The 24,512-nt window shown below is 38.1% G+C and overlaps 1 long non-coding RNA gene across 3 annotated transcripts in view; it reads left to right on the top strand.

The window, feature by feature from the left end:
- Window positions 1-24,512, top strand: part of LOC122343358 — a 32,790-nt gene that overhangs the window by 5,888 nt on the left and 2,390 nt on the right. The window contains exons 2-4 of one of the 3 annotated variants that reach the window (XR_006250759.1): window positions 10,974-11,075; window positions 12,599-12,724; window positions 22,652-22,792. This is a non-coding gene — a long non-coding RNA (uncharacterized LOC122343358). Of the gene's footprint in view, window positions 1-10,488; window positions 11,076-12,598; window positions 12,725-15,115; window positions 19,583-22,651; window positions 22,793-24,512 lie in introns of those variants that run through there. The other 2 variants (XR_006250758.1, XR_006250757.1) reach the window with 2 other exon arrangements.

The raw sequence follows: 24,512 nt of genomic DNA, 5'->3' as shown, positions 1-24,512 counted from the left end.
GAATTATTTTTTGCTGGATTCTTTCTTTTGGACTGGACTGAAATGATTCCGGTAAATGTTGAAAATAATTGTTCTGCTGCAGACATTCCCTTTACAGACTTTTTTGGTTTTGTTTTGTTGGTGAGCAGAGATTATTGTTGTAGAAACTTCCTTGGCGGTACAGTATCGACTTGTTTTCCGACTAATGAAAGGACCCAGGCAGGGTGTTTGTCTAGTTGGAATCCAAAGCCTTTTGGGGTGAGTGAAAATCAGGTCAATTCCACTGGGTCATTTCAGCCAGAGGAAAGCTACCCTCATCCCATATTTAAAACCATCCCCTCTCTCTTTCTCCTTCCTCTCTTTGTCATCTGCATGCCCCTGATGCAAAGTAAACAAGCCAAAAAGAGCGAAACAAATCAATGAAGTCTATTGTCCATGGCCAGTTTTTACAAAATCTTTTCCAGTCTAGCACAGCCTCATTTTAAAAAAAGTTAGAGTATTTTCTTCTCATTACCTCTTGGTCTTGCATTTCTAACCATATCATTTGGACGACTTTCCGTAACCAGTAAAAATGCTTTCAGTCAGGCTAAATAGCATGAACTGCTGACTCATGCCACAAGCTAACAACAGAAGATGCAGGCAATTGCATTACCGAGCAGGTTTGCTGAACGCTGCTTGAGCGTGTTAGGAAATGAAATGTACTAATGAGCAGCTCAGCTAGTTTTTATTTATTTATTTATTTATTTTAATGAGGCAATTTATTTTGTGGCTTTTTAAGTTTATATTAAGATATATCAGATGTGACTGAATGGAGTCACAGCTTCTGCATTAGAATAGGCCTAATAATGTTCTATCTCTGTGGTTTCTATATAAAGGCTGGTAGTTTAATAATAAATATTTAATTTCTGTGCATTTATCACAATATATTATTTGCATAGGATGTGCGTTTTTAATTCCAAATCTACACAAGTGAAAAAAACAACTTATGACAACTCAGCTTTGTCAGTACATCTGTTGGTGAATGCTTATGCAACAATTGGTTAAGTGTGACATTTTTTTATGATGTGTTAAGGGCTTGCATAATTAAATATTACACATGAGGATGATGGAATTATTTCCCTAAAGGCAGTTCTGTTGAGGGCTTGTTTTTTAAGGAGTGGTTGAAAGGAAAGAGCTTAAAGCTTTTAGGTCACATCTCTAACGCAAATAAGCAAATGTTAAATTCTGTTTTGCATTAAATAAATGTTTAGGATTATTAGTGTTTTGCTCCCGTATTCCTGTGAAGATGGGTGTTTTACTTTTTTTTTAATATATCTATAGCATTTCAATCTAACGTCTGACCTCTGGGTCCTAGCATTCAATTCTCTTCATTTTACTTCTCTTCTCCTGTGTGCTTGAATGGCCTATATGCGATAAAAATGGACTTAGCATAGCTGCCATATTTAGCCAGATCACTGATTTCCCCTCATGAATTGCTGTAGAAAAACAGAAAGGAGAACTGAGGTCGGCCAAATGCAATTCTTGTACAAACAGCCAGAAAATTTACAGATAGTCAGAGCTTATCTTACTGGAAAATAATAGCTTGTAACATTATAGGGTCAGTGAAGTCACACACTCTAAACTGTGCTCTTGAAGAGATGTTATCATTAATACATTTTTTATTGTACTAATTTCCTCTATTACATTAGCATTGCATTTGGCGTGCTTTTGTCAAAAAAAACTGATGCTGCGTCTCTGATTGTTATCAGCTTTTTGAGAGTTAGATTTTTGTTATTTTTATTTTATACCACCGTCAGCCTGAAATTGTAAACCACAGTCCAGATCGTATGGTGTCCGCCCGTATGGTGCTGTAACATCAGCTAAAAGGAAGAAATCTCAGGGCATCATCGGCCAAAGATTAGTTCATCATGACCAAGCAGTCTCAGCACTGACTCTAATGCTCCATTACATCTGCCTCCATCTAGTGGCTGCTTTCTAAAACGCATAACTGTGACTACTGACCCTAGATCAGGTGTTACAAGCTCAGGTAAGCATAAGCAGAAAGAATTCTGTCCTGGGATCAGTTCCCATCAGCATGAAGGGAGCTAAATCGGTGCCAGCAAAGAGGCCATGCCATCCCATCAAGTTTCTAGGCTTCCAGATCTTTCTTTAGTGTGGGCAGAAGGCCTTTGACACTTCACCAGACACGTAGGCAGATGCTTGGCACTCATGCCAGGAAGTGCTCGCTGTGCCAATGCCACGTCACCACACATGCACATACATGCGCACGTACATATGCAAATACATGCATGCAACAGTGTGTCAAACATACTCCCACGCTAACACATAACAAATGCAAACATTTCCCTCCACAAACAGCAAGAGCATACACACAAGCGCCCACGCACCGACCAAGCAAAAGAGGACAAACGCCCACACGCAGACGCTCACAAATATGGCTACACAGAGAAGCCACTATTCTGCGCTCTAAGTTTTCCTGATAACCCTACTCTCTTTCGTATCTGTATATTCTGTTTAATCATTAGTAGCGTTATAAGGCAAACATCACAGTTATTACTGCTTCTATGCAGTTATGTAACTGTACTATTAACTATATTGTCATCCACACTAATGGATTTATTATAAGCAGTGTCGTCTGCTGCTTTAAATGCACTAGCTCTTTAAAGTTGAGTGCATTTTTATTGGCTGTTAATGCTTTTCTAATTCATCAGTTGGAAAAAAAATTCAGAAAGTGATTCCGACTATATCATTCCTCATTTTCATTAACATCACAGCTGTGCTGTGGACTTGTTAAATGGGTGAAAAATACTGCATTTAAATAATATCTATAGTCCAACTAGTATATCAGAGTTTTTTTTGGCCTCTTAACATCCTACCGATGACATAGCTACTTGTTAACAGCCAGTCAGCGGCCTGTTTCTGAAAATCAACATACGTCTAGATAGAAGAAACCGTTAGCATCGCTGGTTGTTACGATCTACTATGATAACTATGCTTTTGGGAAACACAGCCTACAATACGTTATCAACAACATAGTCTCGCCTAGAGTGCTACCACATATTCCGACTATATTCACGCCCATGAGTTCGTTTTAGTTGCATGTCAAACAACCTGTCACAGTTTGTTAAGTTCCACATCACGCTACACTACCATGTTCACGGTAAAGAAGAGTTACTAAGGACATCATTAAAATAGTGTGTGACATCAGTGGTTCAGCTGTAAAGTAGCTTCATAACATTACAGTTGAACAGCTGATGCCACATGGACTACTTTAACAATGTCCTTGAATTTTCTGGACCTGGAATTGCAGGTTTGAAACATAATGAGGATGAGTAATTTTCATTCTCTTTAAGGTCTGACTTGGATAAGTAAGCAACACAATAGCAAGCACCCCTGCCATTTTAGCTTGCAAAAAATCTATCAGGGCTGCATTTTTGAAAACGATCATAAGCCGAAGTACATCATAGAAATAATTTGCTCAGAACACGAGCAACGGCATAACAAACCATTGTGCTGACATCTTTCTTCAGAGCAGTCTAGTTTCATGTTAATCTGTTTCCACCATGTATTGCTATTAAAGCCTTATGTTGTGGTTCATGAGAATGCATTCACTAATTAGATGAAGGAAGTTATTTGTGAGTGTGTTCTGGTGTTGTCACGGTCCGGTGGCTCTTTCGCACTCTTTGCAGCTGCCGCCTCAGGCAAACACACCAACGGAGAGATGATGAATAAAGAAAGGAGGAGGAAAAGCAGTTGAACTGAGGGAGACTGGTTTTGATAATGACGGATTGGTAAGTAGAGAGGTCATGTGACAGTGTCCAGATGATGAAATATCAGTGATGAGCAAACGTCTCAGCCTATAGGCTTCTCTCTCTCTCTCTCTCTCTGTTTAGCTGGACATGCGGGTATATATGTGCGTTACATAACCATCTGTCTGATAGCTTTAGCATCACAAACCATGGAGGTTGTTTTTCCGAAGGCAGTTCCGTTCAGAGACTCATATCTCTCTGGTTAAAGTGAGTTTTCGAAGCTAAAATGTAAATCGGATGCTGAAATATGTGCATAATGATGCCTCAGCGTTTTGTTTTTACTATGTAGTGTTCTTTGTATCCACTAGAGGGCTGTACTGCACTAAAGCCTGATTTAGTAATGGCTGTCAGAGGGAAGGTAGGTGTGTGTGTGTGTGTGTGTGTGTGGGTCACAATCGCTGGAGAATGTGTAGAATGTTGTTTATCTGTGTCAGCTGTTTATTGGCTGCTGGGATTGTGGTCTGGCCATGTGACCTGACATTGTTATATCATTTACTAAAATTAGCACAAACACTTACAAACCGCATGTACTTGCTAACACGAACACAAACAAGCCATCTTTAAGATACGATCACTGTTTTGAGATACATTTTAGCCAAACCCACAGCCTTCATTGTGGCGTTATGGGTATATTCATAGATCTACACGCACACAACACTTGAGATAAATGCTCACAATCACTCGCTCGCCTGCTGAAAAGATGACAATGTGTCCAGACACTGTAAAATACAGAGCTGTCACACGCTCGCAAGTACATAGACACCTTGGCACACACGCACTAATCTGGCACGCGGCGTACAACACAACACACAAATTCATGCCATGCTTTCCCAGTCCCCCAATCCAATGTCCTGTGGTGTGACAACAAATGAAAAAAAAAAAAAAAAAAAAAAAAATATATATATATATATATATATATATATATATATATATATATATATATATATATATATATATGTGTGTGTGTGTGTGTGTGTGTAAAATATATTAAATAATGTGCATGTAATTTCACTTACCTTACCTCTTGACTTACCTTAATCAGACTTACTTCTGAAAGCAAAAGTTTCCTGCACCCTTACAGGCTCTATTACATGCCCCGGCAGCAGACGCAGGATCATGCTCTTTGACCCAAGTTCTCACGTCTGTGTACAGGACATTTAGAAACTGCTCCAGACCATGATCTCCATAATATCCTCCTTAGTGCTACTACAGTATTGAACCCACTTGCAAAACAAGCTTTTCAGTCGGATGTAAAGCTCTTGTGGAGACTCGTCAGCAAAGGTATTCAGGTTATGGAATCTCATACTCTCTCAATATTGCTGTTTTAACAAAATCATAGTCTTGTGTGTGTAAAGAGACAATCGCAAAAAATCTCTCTCTGGCCTTAAGCGTGAGCAATGGTCTGAGGATTGAGCTCTGATGGCCCAGTCTTTCTGTTACGTGGTGTGACGTCGTGAATAAGTTCTTTAACATGTTGTTCTCTCTAGTTGTCCTTCTGATACTCCATAAAGGCTGTAATAGCCGTATCATTATAATATGTAAATTATGAAAAAACAATAAATATTTAACCTGCTGGTTATACTTCTTAATACAATTCAACACTCAATACAATACAAATTAACACAATGAAGTTTACACATCATTAAATGTCAAATTTAGAAAAAAAAATACACGAAGACAGGGACACTCCATTTACAGAGCCTCTGTGACACGTGTATTTAACTTATCATTCGAATAATTAATCGTTAATGTTTAATTAATACATTAAAGTGGTGATCCTTGCTCAAATTAATTTTAGTTGAAAGAGTTTCAGAGCGCAATATTTTATTACCATGTATTTTCTTTGCAAATCAGTCTGGTGACCTTGCTGTTGGAAAGAAAGGTCACGTTGTGGTGATTATTAGAGGAACAGGGAGGGTAAAACATGCTCTGAAGACGTTGCCTAGTGATGAACTATACACTTTCATTAGCATATTTGTCCCGGTTGTATTATGAGCAGAAATCTGTTATCATCATCAAACAAGCATCAGTTTTCTCTCATTTTGTATTTACCCAAAGGATGTCATCCAAGGAGGAGTATTTGATTGTCTTCATTATCAATAGACAAGCATGTGGGTGTGTAGGAAACTAAATATCGTTTCATTTGTTTGCAATATTCATTTTGAACCTCTCTGCCCTGGCACCGTTCTGGTTTATACACTTCTTTCCATATCACAATGACTCAATGACTTGGATTCTCTGCCAATAAAATGCTTACCCACATACACAGTTCTGATTTATCATTCTGATACCATTCCTATCAGAAACGCTTACATATCCTGCTTCCTCAAAAAGAAAAAAAATGACTCATCTCCTGGGTCACTTTGAACAATGAGGTAAAAAACTATGTCATTTTGAAAGTCCTTAGTCATGGTGACTGTTACAAGTTACTCTGCCCTTTATATTTCATCAGACTGACAGAGTGTATCCTCAGGCAGTCTTTAACTGGAATTTGAATGCCGCTTTGTGATTTGCTAAAATTGATGTCACTTTGGCTTGATTTGCTTAAATCGTATTTGTGTCGTATTTGTGTGGCTCCACTGTAATCAGTTGGATCAGTGGATGCTGGATTTGCCTCAAGATTTGGAGTTCTATGTGATTGGCTCAAACTCAGTGAAGTAACAAGTCACCTCTGATTGGCTGAGAGCTGGGGGTCATTTGAGTTAGCGTGAACGAGGCCATCTCCATAGCATAGCATCTCCATAGCAACCCCACGGAGGTCAGTGTCTGCGAAGGCATGCATGCTTGTATGTTTTTGAAACTAGTAAGCATTTGTAAATATGGTTAGTAATAAGGGAGATCTTGGAAGTAAGAGGAGAAAAAGAACTGCTAATCATACCAGGTGTTCAATCACTTCCTTTGCTTCCTTGTAGAATACATTGTGATATACAAACTTGTTAACTTGTTTCTAGAAAATCTGCACAATATTGAAAACAGCTTAGCTTCGTGTTACTGAAATACGCTCATTGCTGCTTTTAGTATGAGATGAGCACTTTTGACTTTTCCACTGAGATCAGAATGTTTTGTTTCGTGTGCAGTTCGCAGATATCAGCAATGGCACGTCTGTTAGCTGGTTTCGCAATGGCTAACAATTTGCTCAGCTGTTTTTCCATCACAATGCCCTCCAGCCTCTGAAGACGCAGCGACAAGTCTCTCGTTCTCTGGAAACCTCCAGAGGATTCTGTACATTAGCTGCGTATGAGAAAGAGTCGTGACAGTGGAGGGAAGTGACCGTGTCATGTGACTCATAGGCGCTCAACACCCTTTTTCCAGTAACAAACACCCTTTTCACAGTTATCCATCTGCTGCTTCTTTTTATTCTCTCCATCTCTTTACATTATTCTGTTGTACTATGGGTCACTGTGTTAGAATACAAATTGCTTGATAGTTTAATTAACTGGCTGGGGGATTTCCTACAGCTAGGTTCGATTACAAATCATTAACTTGGCCTCTAAACACTGCTCATTAATTTTGTGTCGTAGATGATATGTCAGAAATGTAGCGCACTGGGCCATTTCTATTTTTTAAAAGTCATACTTGTTTCCGGTGTTTGATAGAGGAGGTACTCTTCTTTGCATGATCTAAATAGGTTCTTCCTCTATTTTACTGTTTTTCCTCCATTAGATATCTCCGATAAATGTCTGGATGAAGTGAACGAGTATAATTCATTAATCAGGGGCCACTGATTGGGATTGGTGTAATGCACCATAAAAGGTAATTTTAGAGACAACAAACGCTCCTCTCATTTCAAGCAAACTAACAGCATTGAGTAAACGCAACCTACCGTTAACCGCCAAACGTTTTAGAAACTCAATCAGAAACTGGTCCAGTCATCAGATTCAAACCAAAAGTACCAACTGTCACATCAGTGTGGCCAATTTTATGGTTGCATAAAAAAAATTGTTCCAGTTGTCAAACTGCTGAAAGAGTTCAACCGAAAGAGTTAACTAAGACTGCTTACTGTAAAAGAAATAGGAAATCTACAAGAAAATAGTATTTCTTTTTCACATTTAGTTCCATGTAACTTGCCATTTCTTTGTAATTATTTGTGAAGTGTATACATTGCTTTCACATAAATTTTGCTTTTTTGGATTTAGATAAAACCCTATCATGTGTTTTGTTGAGGGAAGATAGCTAACACATCTTAGACATGTTAGGGTCATAAACACATGATAGGGTTTCCATCTAAATCCAAAAAAGCTAAACTTATGTGAAATATATGTACCGTATATTTTCTGTTGAAAGAAAGAAACTAACGAAAAAGTCCCTCAGATCTTCTTTTAAAAAAGACAGACAAATAATATGAAGAGGATTTCTAGAACTGAACCATAAGAAACCACCCTAAAGAAACCACCTTAGTAATGTCCTAGCAACTCACTCAGCAACCACAAAACAAAAACCACAAAAGTACATCAAACATTTGAGGAACCACATGGCAACACTTTGGCAACCAGCCACCTAACATTGCGGTAGTTCAGAAATTTGCCAGTTGTTCAGTCATTTTGACTGAAAAAGAAAGGAAAGCTCATGTACAATATATATATAAGCACATAGACAAAATCAGATCTTGATTTACCTAGCAGAGCGTGTATATGTAAAGAAATGACACCTATTCATATCTAGAACCCAGTTTAGCTGGTTTAGCATTGAATAATTGTGTGTGAAGTTTGTGGGCTGTAAGAATCAAATGCTTAGGGTTTTTACAAAGTCAGTCATATCTTAAATGTGAAAAGTGTGGCAAGTTATGCTCAGGGGATGTACATAATCTGCATTTGTTTAAACATTAGATCTGACAGAGAGTAGTGTGAAGGGAGAGACCTAGAGATGAAGATAGATTTTGTTAAATTAATGAAACAACTGGTACAAAATATTTATATTTGAAAATAAAAGTTTTACATTTTATTCCTTCGGTTTAGCAAAGAATCGTGAAATCTTCCACAAAAGTGTTGAGCAGCACAACTGCTTTCAAAATTGATAAATATTAAGAAATGTTTCTTATCAGCATAATTTCTGAAGGATCACGTGACGAAGAAAATTGCTGAAAATAGAAATGTAATCATTTTTCCCCCACAGTATCACTGTTTTTGACGTATGTTTCATTGGTTTAAATAGCAGCCACTGTGAGCATGAGACTAAACTAATAAATAAATAAAATCAGTCAGAGCCCAAACTTTTGAACAATATTGATTTATACATTGTATAATTATGAGATTTCGAAAATTTGGATTTGCTGTTTTTTCCACATTTGAATGTACCACGGTACCCAAAGGCAAACCTGAATCATCCTCTTAAAGGAACATTACAGTATAAGTTATATATAGTAATGGTAATATTATTACTTATTAGTAATAGTAGTGTAGCAAATTACTATCCGATTTCTATTTACTGCAAAAATAAGAATATTACTGCTACTAGTTAATAGTAACTAACTGGTTACTGTCCGACACTGTTGTGAAGAACATTTGTTAGTAAACTATTTTGTCTCCTTAATCTCATGTCTCAAATGCAATATTAATGAGATCTTATTAGTAATTAGTTATACTACTTGTTACAGCAGAAATGTATTTTATTACTGTAACTAGCAATTTACTGCCCAACACTGGTTGTGACAAGAAAATTGGTTAGTACACTATTTTGTGAAGTAGGATCTCAAGTTGTTTTATGGATGACAACTATAATATGTAAGTAATTACTGAAATCTTATTAGTAATTATTTACACTATGGATTACTGCAAAAAGTTATTTTATTACTATAGCTAGATACTGACTAGTTACTGACCACCGGTTGAAAATAACCATCACCCTAATCTCAAGTAACAAGCTGTTTTATGGATGGTGACTATGATATTATTACTGAAATCTTATTAGTAATTAGTTACACTAGTTACTACAAAAAATAATGTGACGAGAAATTTGTCACTCAAGTCTCATGCACTATAACTAAGTAACAAGCGGTCTTATGAACTGTAACTGTAATATTATCACTGAAATCTTATTTGTAATTAGTTACACTACTAGTTACACTGAAAAGAAATATCACTGTAACTAGTTACTATTAGCTAACTATTTACTGCCCAACAATTTTGTTACCATAATCTCATGTTAGCATATATATATATATATATATATATATATATATATATATATATATATACTATATATATATAATAGTTTTATCTCTCTCTCTAAATGGGGATATTTAAGAGAAAAGTTAAGCAGTTTGCTTTACTGAAAACAACTGTGTCATTTAATATTTCTATTGTAAAACAGTTGACTAACAATAAATCATTTCCAGCTTTCCTCACTCTTTTTTTTATATAAATATTGGTGGGGGGGCTTGTCTATGGGGACTTGGGAGGGTGTCTATGGTGGTTTGGCTTTGGAGCAAAGCCAATTCCTATTTTAACCATGAAGCAGTTAATTCCATTCTCAATTTAATTGGCTACAGCTGTATCAGGGCATCAGTACTTCTTAGAACGTTTCTTGGAAAACAATTCAACGTCTTCCCTTTTAGAAACTTGTTTTCTCTTTCACGGCTGTTGTTGTTGTTGTTGTGTTTAAACATGACACTGACTTGCGTCAGCCCAAATCCAAATTGGCCAATATGAACGAGAATCAAATTACTCCCTAAATTCTCATGCCATCACATCCGATTCTTTAACGGCACGCACGCTTACAAGTCCCAACATAAAGACTGCCACGAGTCGAACAGATAGCCTGAGCTGGTTTCTACCTGCTCCATCTCTGTGTGGGAGTTTGCTGACCCATTGTCACACGCACCGCCGTGTGTTTGACTGAACGTGTCTATATTTCCAGATGTGTACTGCTGTGCACTTTGCCTGGTTGTGCAACCAGCATGAATCACTGGGCAACAGGTCGTAAAAATAGTTATTCAAAGGAGCACCACAAAAGTCACTGGACTGTAGAGAACTTCTCAGGAACTATAGCTGTACCTGCGGCAATGTGCTTGTGTCTGTGTGTGCGTGTGTCAAAAGTTTCATTATCGAGAGAAATAGATGCACCACACTGAAACAGAGAATGAGAAGACAAGAAAGAGTGAGAGAGAGAGAGAGGGATGTGATCGCTCATTTGAAGAGGGGAAACGGCAATGAACACTTGTCTGCTCTCTTTCTTCTGTCTTTCAAGCACCTGATTGTCAACGTGGCTGAATGGACTGAGAGAGAGAGAGAGAGAGAGAGAGAGAGAGAGAGAGAGAGAAAGAAAGAGAGAGAGGAGAGAGAGCCTGAGGTAAGTACACATCGTCCGTACACATTGTTTTGATCTGTCCTGTGTTTTTTTTTTTTTTATCCTTACTGTTGGCCAGCTCGGGAGTGTTTATATGTCTAGGACATTCACACTCACATGGGCTGAGAATTTATCCTTTGACACATTTGTGGGTTGTTGAACTTAAACACATTTGCATATGCAAACCGCTGAAGTGATTTTGACAAAAAAAAAAACCCTCTTTGGGGCTCGTGACAGATGTTTAAGTTTGGCAACATTTTCAAATATCGTAAAATGGGATTAAAACTCAGGACAAAACTACTCACTTTGGGAAAGACAACATGCTCTTTGTATTCTCGGTTATGTCAAGTTATGTCATGTTCACACATTAACCAGCAGCCAAAAACAAATAGTACAACATGAAGATTCCTACAGCTTGGATGTAATATAAATATTCGCTTATGTCTTTATCTCTTACACGGCAATGAATTTGTTGATCTAAGCTGTAAGTCTTACAAACTATGAAAGAGCCCCATGTAAGATTGTAGTGGAGTCAATAAGTTCATCGCTCTCTGCCTGCGTGTGGTTAGGATATCACACATATTCAGAGAGGCAGAGGAAGGACTGTAAAAGGCAAATACTACTGAAATTAATCTGTCACAATAGGTCGGCTCCAGGATGACTCAGTGCCGTGATTGGTTGAATGACATGTCCCTCAAACATATTTTGTTTGTGGTTGGATGGCTCGTCCCTGGCCGCATGCCAAACCTCCTGCGGGGATTTTACCGCTTTCTTAGGAAAGCAGTGTGCTCTTCTGGGGTTTCCGGGGGACTGAGGCCTCGCTACAGTTGTGAAAAGAAACGCTTTGAATCTCTACCTTGCTGCACTTACGACACATATGAAAGTGTCCTATACTCAAAGTTTGTCGCATTAGTATGAGTGTTTTTATGACTTGACAGGAGGTTTTGAATTGAGTTTTCAAAGTTATAATGGAAATACCAAAGCAGTAACAAAGAAGATATGTGGGGAGGTGATTCAGAAATAAGTAGATTTGAATATGGATACAAAGATTCAGTTGACCTGTAAGTTTTGCTAATGACAAGAGTGATACCATAAATGATACAGTAAAGGGCTGATTTTTTAAAATGGGAAGATCACAGAAGCTTCATTTTTGGGTGAGCCGTCACTTTAAGAACATGTATATATGGGAAGAAAATCGAGAATAAGAGCGAAAAGACAATAAAGTTAAGAGAAGCAGAGAAACCTGGAGTCCTGTTGAGGCAGGGGCGAAGGTGACGCCAAAAAAGAACATTCTTTGGCTGGCTGATGGTTGTTGTAAAAAGACACTCAAGAACACAATGTTCAGCTCTGTGTTTGCCAAGAGGCACTGCAATGATAAACAAGAATCACGTGTGTCCAGAAAATGTCACAGAGATCCCCTGAAAAAAGTGAACAAAACTATTTCTCTGTTTAACAAAAGCTACGTCAGTTTCCTGTTTCACTCTATTATTCTGTGACTTATTCATTCTGTTTTTACTTTATGACAGCAATTACCAGGCCATGGACTGACGTGCAAGATAAGCCTGTCCTGTTGTATAGGCTCACCAACACGTTTTCCCTGAGCTAGAGTGTCAGTTATCATTGCAGATGCAAACTGACAGGATAAATCTGGTGTAAGTCATACATATTAAAAGTACTATTACTCAAGGTTAGTGGTTTCAATAAGAGCACCTAATCTTGACTCCTGCATAGTCTATTTTTGTGTGTTACCGGTTGAATAATACTTCAAAGCAAATCAAATGAGAGTTGTGCTAGTACATTTATAAATTATGTTTTGTTTTTGTTTTTACTTTCGGTTAAGAAAAAAAGTCAGAAAAATCCCAGAACCATAGACAAGAACCTGGGGAATACCAGTTATATCATTGATACATAGAGTTGGATGTTGCATGTAGCATTGCAATATGCTAAAAGCTAATCTAACATTTGTAACAGCATAGCAACGCCTCGGTAATAACGTACAAGAACCACTGTAGCGTGCTTTCACAGACTAGCACCTGTCATGTTTTCTTGAAAGGATGAGTTTAATTAAACATAAAAATTCTGTCATTAATTACTTACTGTTATGTCAATACATAGCCATAAGACCTCTTTTCGTTTCAAATTAAGATATTTGGGTCAAATTTGAGAGTTCTCTCCATAGACAGCAAGTATATAACAAAGCACAGAAAAGTCAAAGCAAAGATAAACAAAGGAGTTATGGTTTTAGAACGACACAAGGGTGAGTAATTAATGACAAAATTTAAATGTTTTTGGTAAACTATCCCTTTAAATGTGTTATATATGTCATGTAGTTTTTTTTACTGACCACAAGGTGGTAGTGTCAACACTCAGTCAACCTTATTTCCTTATGTCACTTAAAGAGATAGCTCACCCAATCCTGTCATCATTTACTTATAAAAGGAAGTTATTCTCAAGACCATTTGTGACTGTTAAGTGTCCAAAGTATCTTCTCAGAATATTATGTTTCACAGAGAAAAGTAAGTGTATAGACTCATCTTTTTGTTTTGATATGAACGATCCCTTTAATGCTCTGCATTTATGCTCTCTTTAAACACATTCTGACGAGTCCCTATCCACAATCATTTATTTAGGACCCACAGCCTGCTCTTAATCCTGTTACCGTTTGCGATCTCCAGAGCTGAAAGTTCGGACACTTTCTGAGCTTAAATGCCAGTGAGAAGTACTCCGTTAAGATGAAAACATGGCAGTGTGCATGTGTGTGTATGTGTGATCCACTGCCGCAGTGTCATTACCCAGAGCTGGGGGACCGCTCAGCAGTGACAGGCCTTTTAATGAGCCTATTAAGAGCACGGCAAAGACCAGGCTAATACCAGGCGTCATTAGTGGCACAGCGGACTCAGCACACCCTGGGGAGAGGCTACTTTTGGCAGACACACTGGGATGGCAAGGATGGGTTGGTTTGGTGCTAACTGGCATCTTGTCAACGTGTGTACGCACACAGGATGGGCGTTCTCCAGTGGCTGGTGTGGTAATTGCTCGGTACGCCAAAAATGTTGTTTTACAACCATCAAGCACAGGCTGAACTATGTAGTCAAAAGAGGTAGTTCACCCAGAAATTCTGTCATTAAATGCTCATCCTCATGTCGTTCATCTTCAGAAAAAAATTATGTTCTCAAAGACAACAAAAGTAACGACTTCATTCCAAAATTAGTCTGTGATGCAGAGAAGAGTACTTGTGGAATGAAGTTGTTATTTTTGTTGTCTTTACACACAAAAAGTATTCTCTTAGCCTTGGAAAATTATGGTTGAAGCACTGATGTCACACGGATATTTTCACAATCTACCTGCTACATTTTCATGCTTGATCATATAAGGATCCTTGCTGTTTATGGGTGGTTCAGAGAGCTCTCAGAATGCATTAAAAATCTTAATTTGTGTTCCAAAGATGAATTAACGAATTGTGGGTTTGGAATGACATGGGTGTGAGTAATTAATGACAGAAATAAAATTTTTGGGTAACTTATCCCTTTAACTGCTCATTTGGGTTGTCCATCAACAAAGTTAAGGTGCAAATATGTATTTGCTTAATGTGAGTTTGACCTTGCTGGGTTTAATTGGCTTGTAGGAAAATATAAGTTCTGCAGCATTGATGTTGCATGGTTCTTCTCTCGAATTCTCTGAGCTTTCAGAGCTATCACACATCAAGAGAAAGTCCTGCGTTCAGCTCACTGAATAGAGGTCTGTATACTGCACCGCTCCTTTCAAGAAACCAATCATTCTGTGAAAGTCATCTACTGCTTACAGTCGCATATAGGGACGCAGGCTTCAACTGTGTTAATACAGCTTTCAAACCAGTGCAACTTCATGTACAGTGTTGGATCTGCTCGGTCTTGAATGCTGAAAAGATTCTTTTTTTCAATTAATTCTGTTATTTTGAACTTTGTACTTTCTATTCATCAAATAATACTGAAAAATGTATCACTGGTTTTGTAAAATTCTTAAGCAGCACAACTGTTAAAAATTAATTAGCACCAAATCAGCATGCAAAAGATTTATTAATTTGTTATTAATTGCTCACCCTTATGTCATTCCAAACCTGGCAGATTTTGAACAACATGAAGGTGAGTAATTAAAGAGGTCATATGGTGCGATTTCAACTTTCCTTTCTTCCTTTGGAGTGTTACAAGCTGTTAGTGCATAGGTAAGATCTATTAATATATTAAACATAACATATTTACCCACACAGATGCACCTTTTCACCTAACAATACATTTCAAATCAGACTTGATTAGTTTCCCACTTCCTCCAAAAAGGCAAGATTTAAAAAAAAAAAAAAACGGTGGACATGCATTTATTCTCATTTAATAAATCTACATTCCTCTTTATAAATCCCACCATATACATTTAACTCATTAGTACTGTGACATTATTATGAGTCTCACTTTTAAAGTGATGAATTCTGCTCTCTTCAGTCAATCCATACTTAGTCATATCCTCCGGTCTGGTATTGACTTGGCGTCCTCAGAAAGTAATATCTTGACTTTCGAGCAAGCCATACTGAAAGATGACAGCGCTCAGTGGGATGGCCATTATGTTAACGCCCCTAAATGGTGACAGATCACTGTGGCGATGAGAGCCTGACTCATCAGTTTTATGGGAGTCAGAGTGCTGTAGAAAGACTTGACCTCATAGGAGAAGAGCACTTCAGATTATGTCAAGTGCATGAAAAAGTCTCTGCAAGGTATGTGTGTGTGTGTGTTATTTTTAATAACGTCGATGCTAGAGGACCTGTAAGGTGTGCTTTTGCATGAGAAAGTATGACTGACATTCTAATATTCTCTCTGATTATACAACACGGACGCCTATAAACGTCAGTGGAGTGTTAAAATTACACACCTTAGACAGAGACGGCTGCCTTGTAACCCTGAAATAGGGGGTTATATTTACGTGTTTGTGTGTTCGTGCACAAAAAATAATTGCACTGGCGCTTGCTAAGACAAGCACAGCTATTTTTTCAAACGGTTTGTGCTATTAATGTGAATAGTAGCTAGCAATTTCCACATTATGTAAAATAAAACAACTATTTTGAAGAGGGACCAGAATATCATATTAAACTTTTGACTTTTGGGACAGTAATCAATCTCTAACCACTTACAACATTCTAACATAATTGTGGCATGTTTTTATGGGAAAGCACTGTTAAAAATGTGAAAGACAGGTGTTTGACTGCTTCTACATCGGTAATTGAAGCTCGTTTGGTCTTGTCTGTTCTGCCGAAGCCTAAATATTAGGAAGTATGACTCAGAAATATATCTCATACTTGTATAATTGTATGTCTGTATCTCTATGGTTACAGATGAATAAACATCTCAGGGCCTCAATTATTCAACAAATGAAGAGCTTGAAGGTCTGTTATCTGACTAAGTTACATAATTTGCTGGATAATGGATGCTCTTGATCTTTAGTACAGGAAAATATATAAATATTGACTTTCAGATGAGAGAGTTTTTGCGCTGTGAAGAAGGTTGTTGTGGAGATTCGCGTGTGTGTATCAAAGTTATGCTATATGTAGTCAAGGTTAGTTGGATAAGAAGAGTGTGTTTGGGCAGTTGCCAGGACACTTATGTAGTGTAGTGATACTAGTCTTGGCAAGCTTACGAATGTGAACGATGTGTCATTGATGTGTCTTCAGGGGTCACTATGGAGTCTGCACAGGTGATCCAAAAAACTTCCTCTGTCAACAGGAATGATAAATGCTTAGTGTGTGCAATGGCTCACTTGTTTACCTCGTGTGGTGAACATCAGGAATGTGTGTGTGTTTGCAGATGTGTGGGCGAGCGTTTACGTGATGGTACGCGTTCTGAAACCTGGTCATAATGGCATTCTGGCACTGTCCCATAACACACCTTTACTACTGATGTGCAGCAGTTGACGGCTGAGTGGTGATAGAAGAGTTTCACCGTCGATAGTTTTTGGTGAGATGACCAAATGTGGAAAAAGGAGAGCAGGATGGAGCTCAAAACAGACTTCTGATGCGTTTGTGGTTGCTGATGCCAAGATAAACACTTCAAACTATAACATGTTAGCCTCTCAACCAATCGGAATTGATTACAGGGGAACGGCACTACTTTTAGGGCGTTCACACAGCCACAACAATTTAAACTTTGAAAGTAGCAGTACATTTTGAAAAAAAATATATTAAAAAATAATAATGAATATTTAGCCCATCCCGCCAATTCTATGTTATTGCCTGTTTAGCCCCGCCTACCACATCACAAACATAGATAAATGACAGGAGCGGCAAACTTAGGTCTATGCAGAGACTAAACGATAAACTTTATTTGATAAACTTGTAAAAGTGCCACACCACATCAGTAAAATCTTTTTTGGTTCATTTCATTTTACCGCCAGTTCGTTTACAAACAAGGCTTAATTCGACACAGGATTTTCAGAAAGATTGAAACTAAAAGACAATGCTGTGCAAAGTATATTGGATTCGATGTCTCACCACACAAGGGTGAGTAACTGCTTTTATTACATGATTACTATTGCTTTCTGTTATTACAGGTTCTTTGATACAGACTGAGTATTTATGCGTTATTACCCTAAACATACATAACTGTTAGATAAATAGGTAGGTAAATAGATAGATAGATAGATAGATAGATAGATAGATAGATAGATGATTGGCTATCTATCGTCTATCTATGTCTATCATATACAAAAAATAATGACTTTTTAATACAAAAAAAAACCTCCCCTTTAATCATATCTTCAACAGCTATTTTACTCTAAATGGGGCATAAGGAGAAAATGTCCTTTTATGTTCAGATAGGAGTGATAATTGCAGTAAAAGCGATGGTGGATTTCTGTGGGAGGTCTTGTTGTGATGTTAGATGGTCTGAGATAACAGCGTGTCCAAGGATGAGGGTTGGTTAAGCAGCAGGAGGACAAGGAGGAAGTGGCCCATTTTGGCAGATTCCTGCAGAGAGACTTGCTAGAGGGTTGTGGGTAGTGATTGACAAATTAGGGTGAGTGAAAGTGAAGGATCAAGCGACTCAGTCACTCGTGATGGAGGATGGGATGCAGGACTGGGTGAAGGGTCAGCGGAGCAAGAGTAGAGGAGTGTACATCACACACGCACACACTCTTACCCGCACATTCCTGCGAGTTGAGGGAAATGACCGTAGTATGAGTCGAGCGTCCAAGCCTGTGATCTCGTCGCAGAGCGGCGCCACTGTTGACTCCGTCTGCCCTTGTGTGAGGTCTGCCACCGGATTCCTATGTTGTGAGTGGAAGCGGCACCTGCAACAGTGACCACTTTCCTGTTACTGGATCCATTCTGTGGTGGCTGTGAGCATGTGCACTTGTGGAATTCCCCTTGAGTAACAAAAGAGTCAGAAAGAAACCGAGAGAGATTGACTGCCTGTCCTTTACAGTTATTAAACTTTCATTTTCATTCTCAGAGCTAGCTCTGCCGGTAGATATTAGCGCTCAATCTTCTGCATTCCATTTTTAGTTAATTAACTTAAGCATGCTTTATTTTGCATTGCCAGTTTCACTGGATACCTGCGGTCTAAATAAATGTTACTGTTTCCAAACCAAGCGTTACATAACAATTGGGATCTAATTATTTAGCCCTGCCCACTAGAAACATCATTGGTTAAAAATTTTGCTCCACATAAGTGTATCTGCCATGTTCTGATTGGCTGGGATCACAAGTTTCACTTTTAGTGTGGCTAAATTACATATCTAGGTTAGGTTGCTTTTTTATGAGAATTGTGCTTGACATAACGTTGTGAGCATTCCTGCTATGATTTCTCTGCGTGCTGGATTTCGGAAAGGCACCTTCTGATTCTGAACTACAGCTCATTAGATTTTACTGATGCAGCGGTGTTTATTCTACAACTAGTTTGGGCAAAATATTCCCTCAAGCTTTCCTGATGATTACAAGCTGCGAGTGTGGTGAAAAAAAGAGAATTTTTTCTTAAAAACATCTGTTGCGGTGACAAGTTGTTTTTGATTGAGCTCATCCATTTCCATCGGCCCTCCCTTTTCCCTCAGCAACCTCAAAGCGACGTGTCCTCAACCTCAAAACAACGTTCCTGCGTAACCAACCGCTTGTTTTCGAGGGATTCTTGCGAAACAGCACACCCCAGTGGTCGCATTAGTACTGCGGCTACGAATGAATTAGTGCCTGATGGATGACACATGAAGCATTTACTGAAAGAGAGGCTGAGAGAGGAGAGGCGAGGGAGGAGGTAGAGAGAGAAAGTGAGATTGGCTTGCCTGCGGACTCACTTGGCAGGAATCGCTTGACTGGATGTGTCGTATATGACTGTGCAAAACACGCGCACACGCACAGACGCAGTGAGTGAAAGTAACAGGAGAGGCTGCTCGGGATCACTCTGTTGTGGAAAGTAGAGCAGCAAGGTTCCTTCGCAGGAACTTATTGGATTCTCTCAGTTGCTGTTGGATGGCGAACAAAGTCAGGAGATGTCTGCGTGACAGTGAGTGCTACTTTTAAAATCGGTAAATCATTAATCTGTGATGTTGAAGTTTTTACTGATAAATGGTGAGTGTACTTGTGTCTGGTGTCAGCGCAGTGTTTCTTGGACTTCTGCATACAGGTGTACTGGCATTCGAGTAAGTAGCTTGTTGGTGTTTAATTTCTGTCCAGAAAATTCAACTTGTGATCTAAATGATCTAAATAAAGAAACTGAAACAAGAATGTTAAGTTGATGTTCTTCAAATTTTATTCTAAGCATAATTTTACTAACTTTTAATAAATGTAAACATACATTCCCATAGAGTAGCCTCAAGTCTGCTTTCAGAAATGTGAAAGTACAGTTCCCGTAGTACAGTTTAAACAAGTATTTAAATACAGTTTCCTGCTTGGGATGATTCCATTAAGACTGTTGAATCAGGTTTTTGTCATTTTTCTTTTTTCTTTCAATCTCATTTTGTCATGCACACAAGTTGCATTTTATTCATTGTCTTGTGACATCTACCCACGCTTTGGCTCATTGAATGACTGTTGCTGAATGCCGCTGTAGGTGTGGCCTGGACGCACTTTGACCCATTACATCCACCTGCCCACCTGTAAACCTTTATCAGCTTTATTACCATCTTTATCACCACCCACGTACAAACTACTAGTTAATAGTTTGGACACACCTGATATTCTTATGTAGTACTGATTTCCACTATTTAAAATTAAATTAAAGTCATCAAAACTACGAAAGCGTTCTGTCATTATATTGCTCCAATAATGTTATTTTTTTCTGAGAGACACAAAAAAAGATATTTTGATATTTATATATGAAGTGGAACTCTGTGGGGTCCAAAACCTTTTAGGTTTGGATTTCATTGACTTTGTATAGACGTTTTTCTTTTTTTAGATGAACTGTCCTTTTAAAAATAAGAGATGCAAGTTCAATCAGGTTTTTACAAAGTTTTGGCTGGTACCATATTTTATGGTTGTTCCATAATGCGACACCAGATGTTAATTTGCTGTGTAAATATGATTGTTGAAAGAGCGCATATTTGCATACAGTAACTTTGTGTGTGTTTGCATTCTTGAAGGCCTTATTCTGTCCACGGTGCTGATTCATGGTAGGAGTGTTTGAAAAGTTCACGCTCATTAGCGCCACGTTAACTCATATTTCAGCACCACTAGGCGCCTTAATCACCACAGGCTCTAATGAGAGTCGTGCTGACGTCCACAGGTGATGTCACCACCACTGAAATATTCTAGGTCAGGCCTGAGTTTAATCAATGATAGTTTTAATGTTGCAAAATGAGGACGAAAAAGGCTGCCGGTCAGTGGTTTTTTCCATCTTACGATATGTTTAAAATGAGTTTGAAGGAGACAAATGTGTCATGCACAGTTGGAACAAAGAGGGCCGCGAAGGATTCAGGAGTGAAGCAGACTCCCTCTCCTCCCCGGTCTCCACGGTAACAGGCTTGGGTGCCACTATTACAGTTACTCAGTGTTTGAGTGTGAGTGGAGTGTGTGACCGGGTCGACATTTAAACGCTGCCATGTTTCTTAGCATTCAAAGCTGAATGAGAATGAGTAAAGAGGCGGGTGAGGAATATGAGTGAATGAGTGTATTAGGGGAATCCAGAAGACTGAGGGATGTTATTGATCTTTTATAGCTCAGAAGACCTCAAGTCTTGTTAAGTCAGTTTGCTACTCATTACACAAATTAACAATTTGTTGCTATATGTCATGACTATAATGCTTAAAAAAAATGTGTTTTAAAAAAAGTTTCTTTTGATCATTATGTCTGCATTTATTTGATCAAAAATAATTTTGTGAAATATTATTGTAATTTAAAACAACAGTCTTGTATTTTGATATACGTTAAAATATTATTTATTCCTGTGAAATAAAGCTGGATTTTTAGCATCATTGCTCCAGTGTCACATGATTCTTTAGAAATCATTCTAATATGCTGATTTATAATCAATGTTGTAAACAGTTGTGCTGCTTAATATTTTTTGCAACCTGTGGTTTTTCAGGATTCTTTGAATAGTTCCAACATTGATAAATCAGTATTTCAGAAAGATTTCTTAAGACTTGAGAAATGTCTGATGAAAATTCAGTGCTGTGTCACACGAATAAACTATATTTTAAAGTATATCAAAATAGGAGCACAACATTAGAAATTGCAATAATATTTCAGAATTTTTAGAATTTTTAGAATTTTTGATTTAATAAATACAGGTCTGATGAACATAAAAAACAGTAAATGTTTTACTGATCCCAAAAATTAGTATTTTAGTATATGATGATGATTTATATATATGTATATTAATAAAATTGATGAAAACATGATTACAGACATGAGTGCAGTGACATTATCATTTGAGACATTAGTAATATAAGGCTAGCAGGTGGCACATCTGATTGAAAGGGATGGTTCACCAAAAAATAAATGTCAGTGAAAGTCAGTAAGGTCCAGTGTCATTTTAAGGCCCCTTTTAAAATACCTTTTGTGTTTCACAGAAGAGAGACAGACGATCCTATTGGCTTATAAAAATATGAGGTAAACGATGACAGTTTTCATTTTTAGCCAGCAAATCTCCATTTACTCTACTTTAGTGCTGTGTGAGACACATTGGATTTACAAGCTGTATCTTTTCTGTTGGCCTCTATATATAGGGCTTGTCATAGCTAATGGAACCATTGTGAAGAGTGTGAGCTGTGCTCGCCCACCTGTAGAGACCAAATCTCACCATTACCACCCAAACGCCAGTCTGAATCTTGGCTACAATTCTCATAGTAATGTTGACACTGTGAACTTTTGGATTTTACACGGTTGTGTGCACTTACGGGGGCTTGTGTTTTGAAGAAACCGGCACCAGTGCCAGCGAGAGGATGAGAGCTAGAGTTTCTATTCTTTTATAGGAGCGCCAGGTTTCTGATTTTCTTTCTCAAGGGTGTGTGCTTCCTTTTTCATTTTTTTAAATGTATTTGTGTGTGCGTCGGTGTGTGATTGGGAGGGCTTACAGAGACACACCCTCCGTTATAGAGCGCAATCTTTATGTGATTTTTGTTTCCCTCTTTTCCAGTGCGACTGTATTGGTGGTCCCGGGCAGGTGCTTTCTGGGTCACGAGGCGGTACGAGCTTTGGAGGGATGCCTGTATGTCTTTAAATGCAGGAAGACCAGTGAAAGAGGCTGCCGGGGTAAATGAGCGATATCCAAGTTAAGGTAAGATGTAATCCTAAAATGACAGGTATTGCTATCCCAAAACCCGGTGAGCTACATACACAAACGGTAGTTTGATATTAGCACGTTGCTAAGCTAACGGCATATAGAAATAAAGGTAAACTATTGATCCGAACATTGATTTTTGAAACTTTTCAGTACTGAATCAAGTGTGTTTTACACTTCTCACCATCTGGATTTTTTGTGGGATGGAATGGATCTTGTCAAATCTGGCATTGCCCTATTCTCACGATGCTGCCTTCGATTTTTGGTCAGATCTCTCAAAGTTGTGCCCTGTTTTGCTAGGCAGCTCAGTAAATATTGTGTTTTGGAACGATAAAGCAGAAATTGTGTGCATGCGTACGTGTGTGTTAGAAAGCGAGAGAGACGCACAGAAACCGAGAGCTGAAAGTACGTCAAAAGGAAGGTAACTCAATCTGGGCAGCTGTTAGCCATTCCACTGCAGTGCCACGTCTCAGTGCATTGACGTAGAGAGAATACCTGCTCCGGCTGTATGCTTTTGTGTGTGACGGCGGAAACAGTGGAAGCTTAACAGCCAGGCCTAACATGAAGGTGAATAAAGCTGTAAAATAGAGAGAGAAAATAAAATGTCAACGCAAGATCAAGCTGTAACTCTGACGTACGAGCCAATGTGTCACGCCTCCTCTCCCATGTGCTCCTGGGCAAACAGCGGTGAATGTGTGCGCGCTTCGTTATGCAGACAAATCATGCCCCCGGGAAGATTGGAGAAAACATGTTTTGCGATGTGGAGTTGAGTAACTTTGGAGGAACTTAAAGTAATTGGCTTTTCCTACTTGAGCTGTGAGAAAATGACAAGACATGATTACATCACTGCTTTAGTGGCCAATGGTGAGGCGGAGCAAACACAGGAGAGCGTGCATGTGGTTTTTATGTGTTTCTGGTATGGTATGCCTCCGGGCTTTGGCTTTGTATGTCAGGTAATCCTTCTGAAAAAGCTGGATTACACTGCATGTAAAGAAAAAATGGATCAACAATGCATCTGAACTTTCCTATTGTTTGCAAGTATGAGAAAATGCGCATGATTTTTGTGGAATGATTATTTTTGGATTACATTTTACACATTTTTGTTTTGTTTTATTAGTATATGTTTTGCTTCCGTTATGAATTTTTTACTGGGTTGTTTTTGTTTTGTTTTATTTATGTGTTTTTTGGACCAGTCACATCAGTAATTTGTCCACAACTATAATGAAAATAATGACACTTTGCTATATGACACTTTTACAGCCAGAAAAATGAATACAATGAGAAAACATATAACACACTTTTGTATGGAGAAATATTTTGGATAAATGACATTTTAGTGTGGGCGGGGCTACTAAGCACAAAACCACAAAACTAAATAAATTTTCCAAAAAAGATTTTTGTATGCATGCATGTGTGTATGTAGGTAAAAGAAAAAAAAAAAAAACATAAAAGCATAGTTTAGCATAAATTTCTTATTATTTTCAAGTCTTACATTCGATCTTTTATCAACACTAGTTTTCTTTCTATTAGCTAAGGTGTGTTTTTCTTTTTGCAACTGATTGATCAATTGATTTGGAAGTACTTGATTGATCTGAGCTTATGTACTTCAGTTTTTGAATGAACATTGTCAAGATTAAAACAAACAAACCAAAAAAAAAAACTGAGGTGCAGTTAAAAAAAACAAACAATCGACTCCAAAAAGAAATACAAAATCTTT

The sequence above is a fragment of the Puntigrus tetrazona genome, chromosome 4, assembly GCF_018831695.1.
Source record: "Puntigrus tetrazona isolate hp1 chromosome 4, ASM1883169v1, whole genome shotgun sequence".
In the NCBI taxonomy this organism is placed as follows: Eukaryota; Metazoa; Chordata; class Actinopteri; order Cypriniformes; family Cyprinidae; genus Puntigrus; species Puntigrus tetrazona.
Note: the sequence above shows the minus strand (reverse complement) of the source record. Positions and strands in the feature narration are given on the sequence as shown.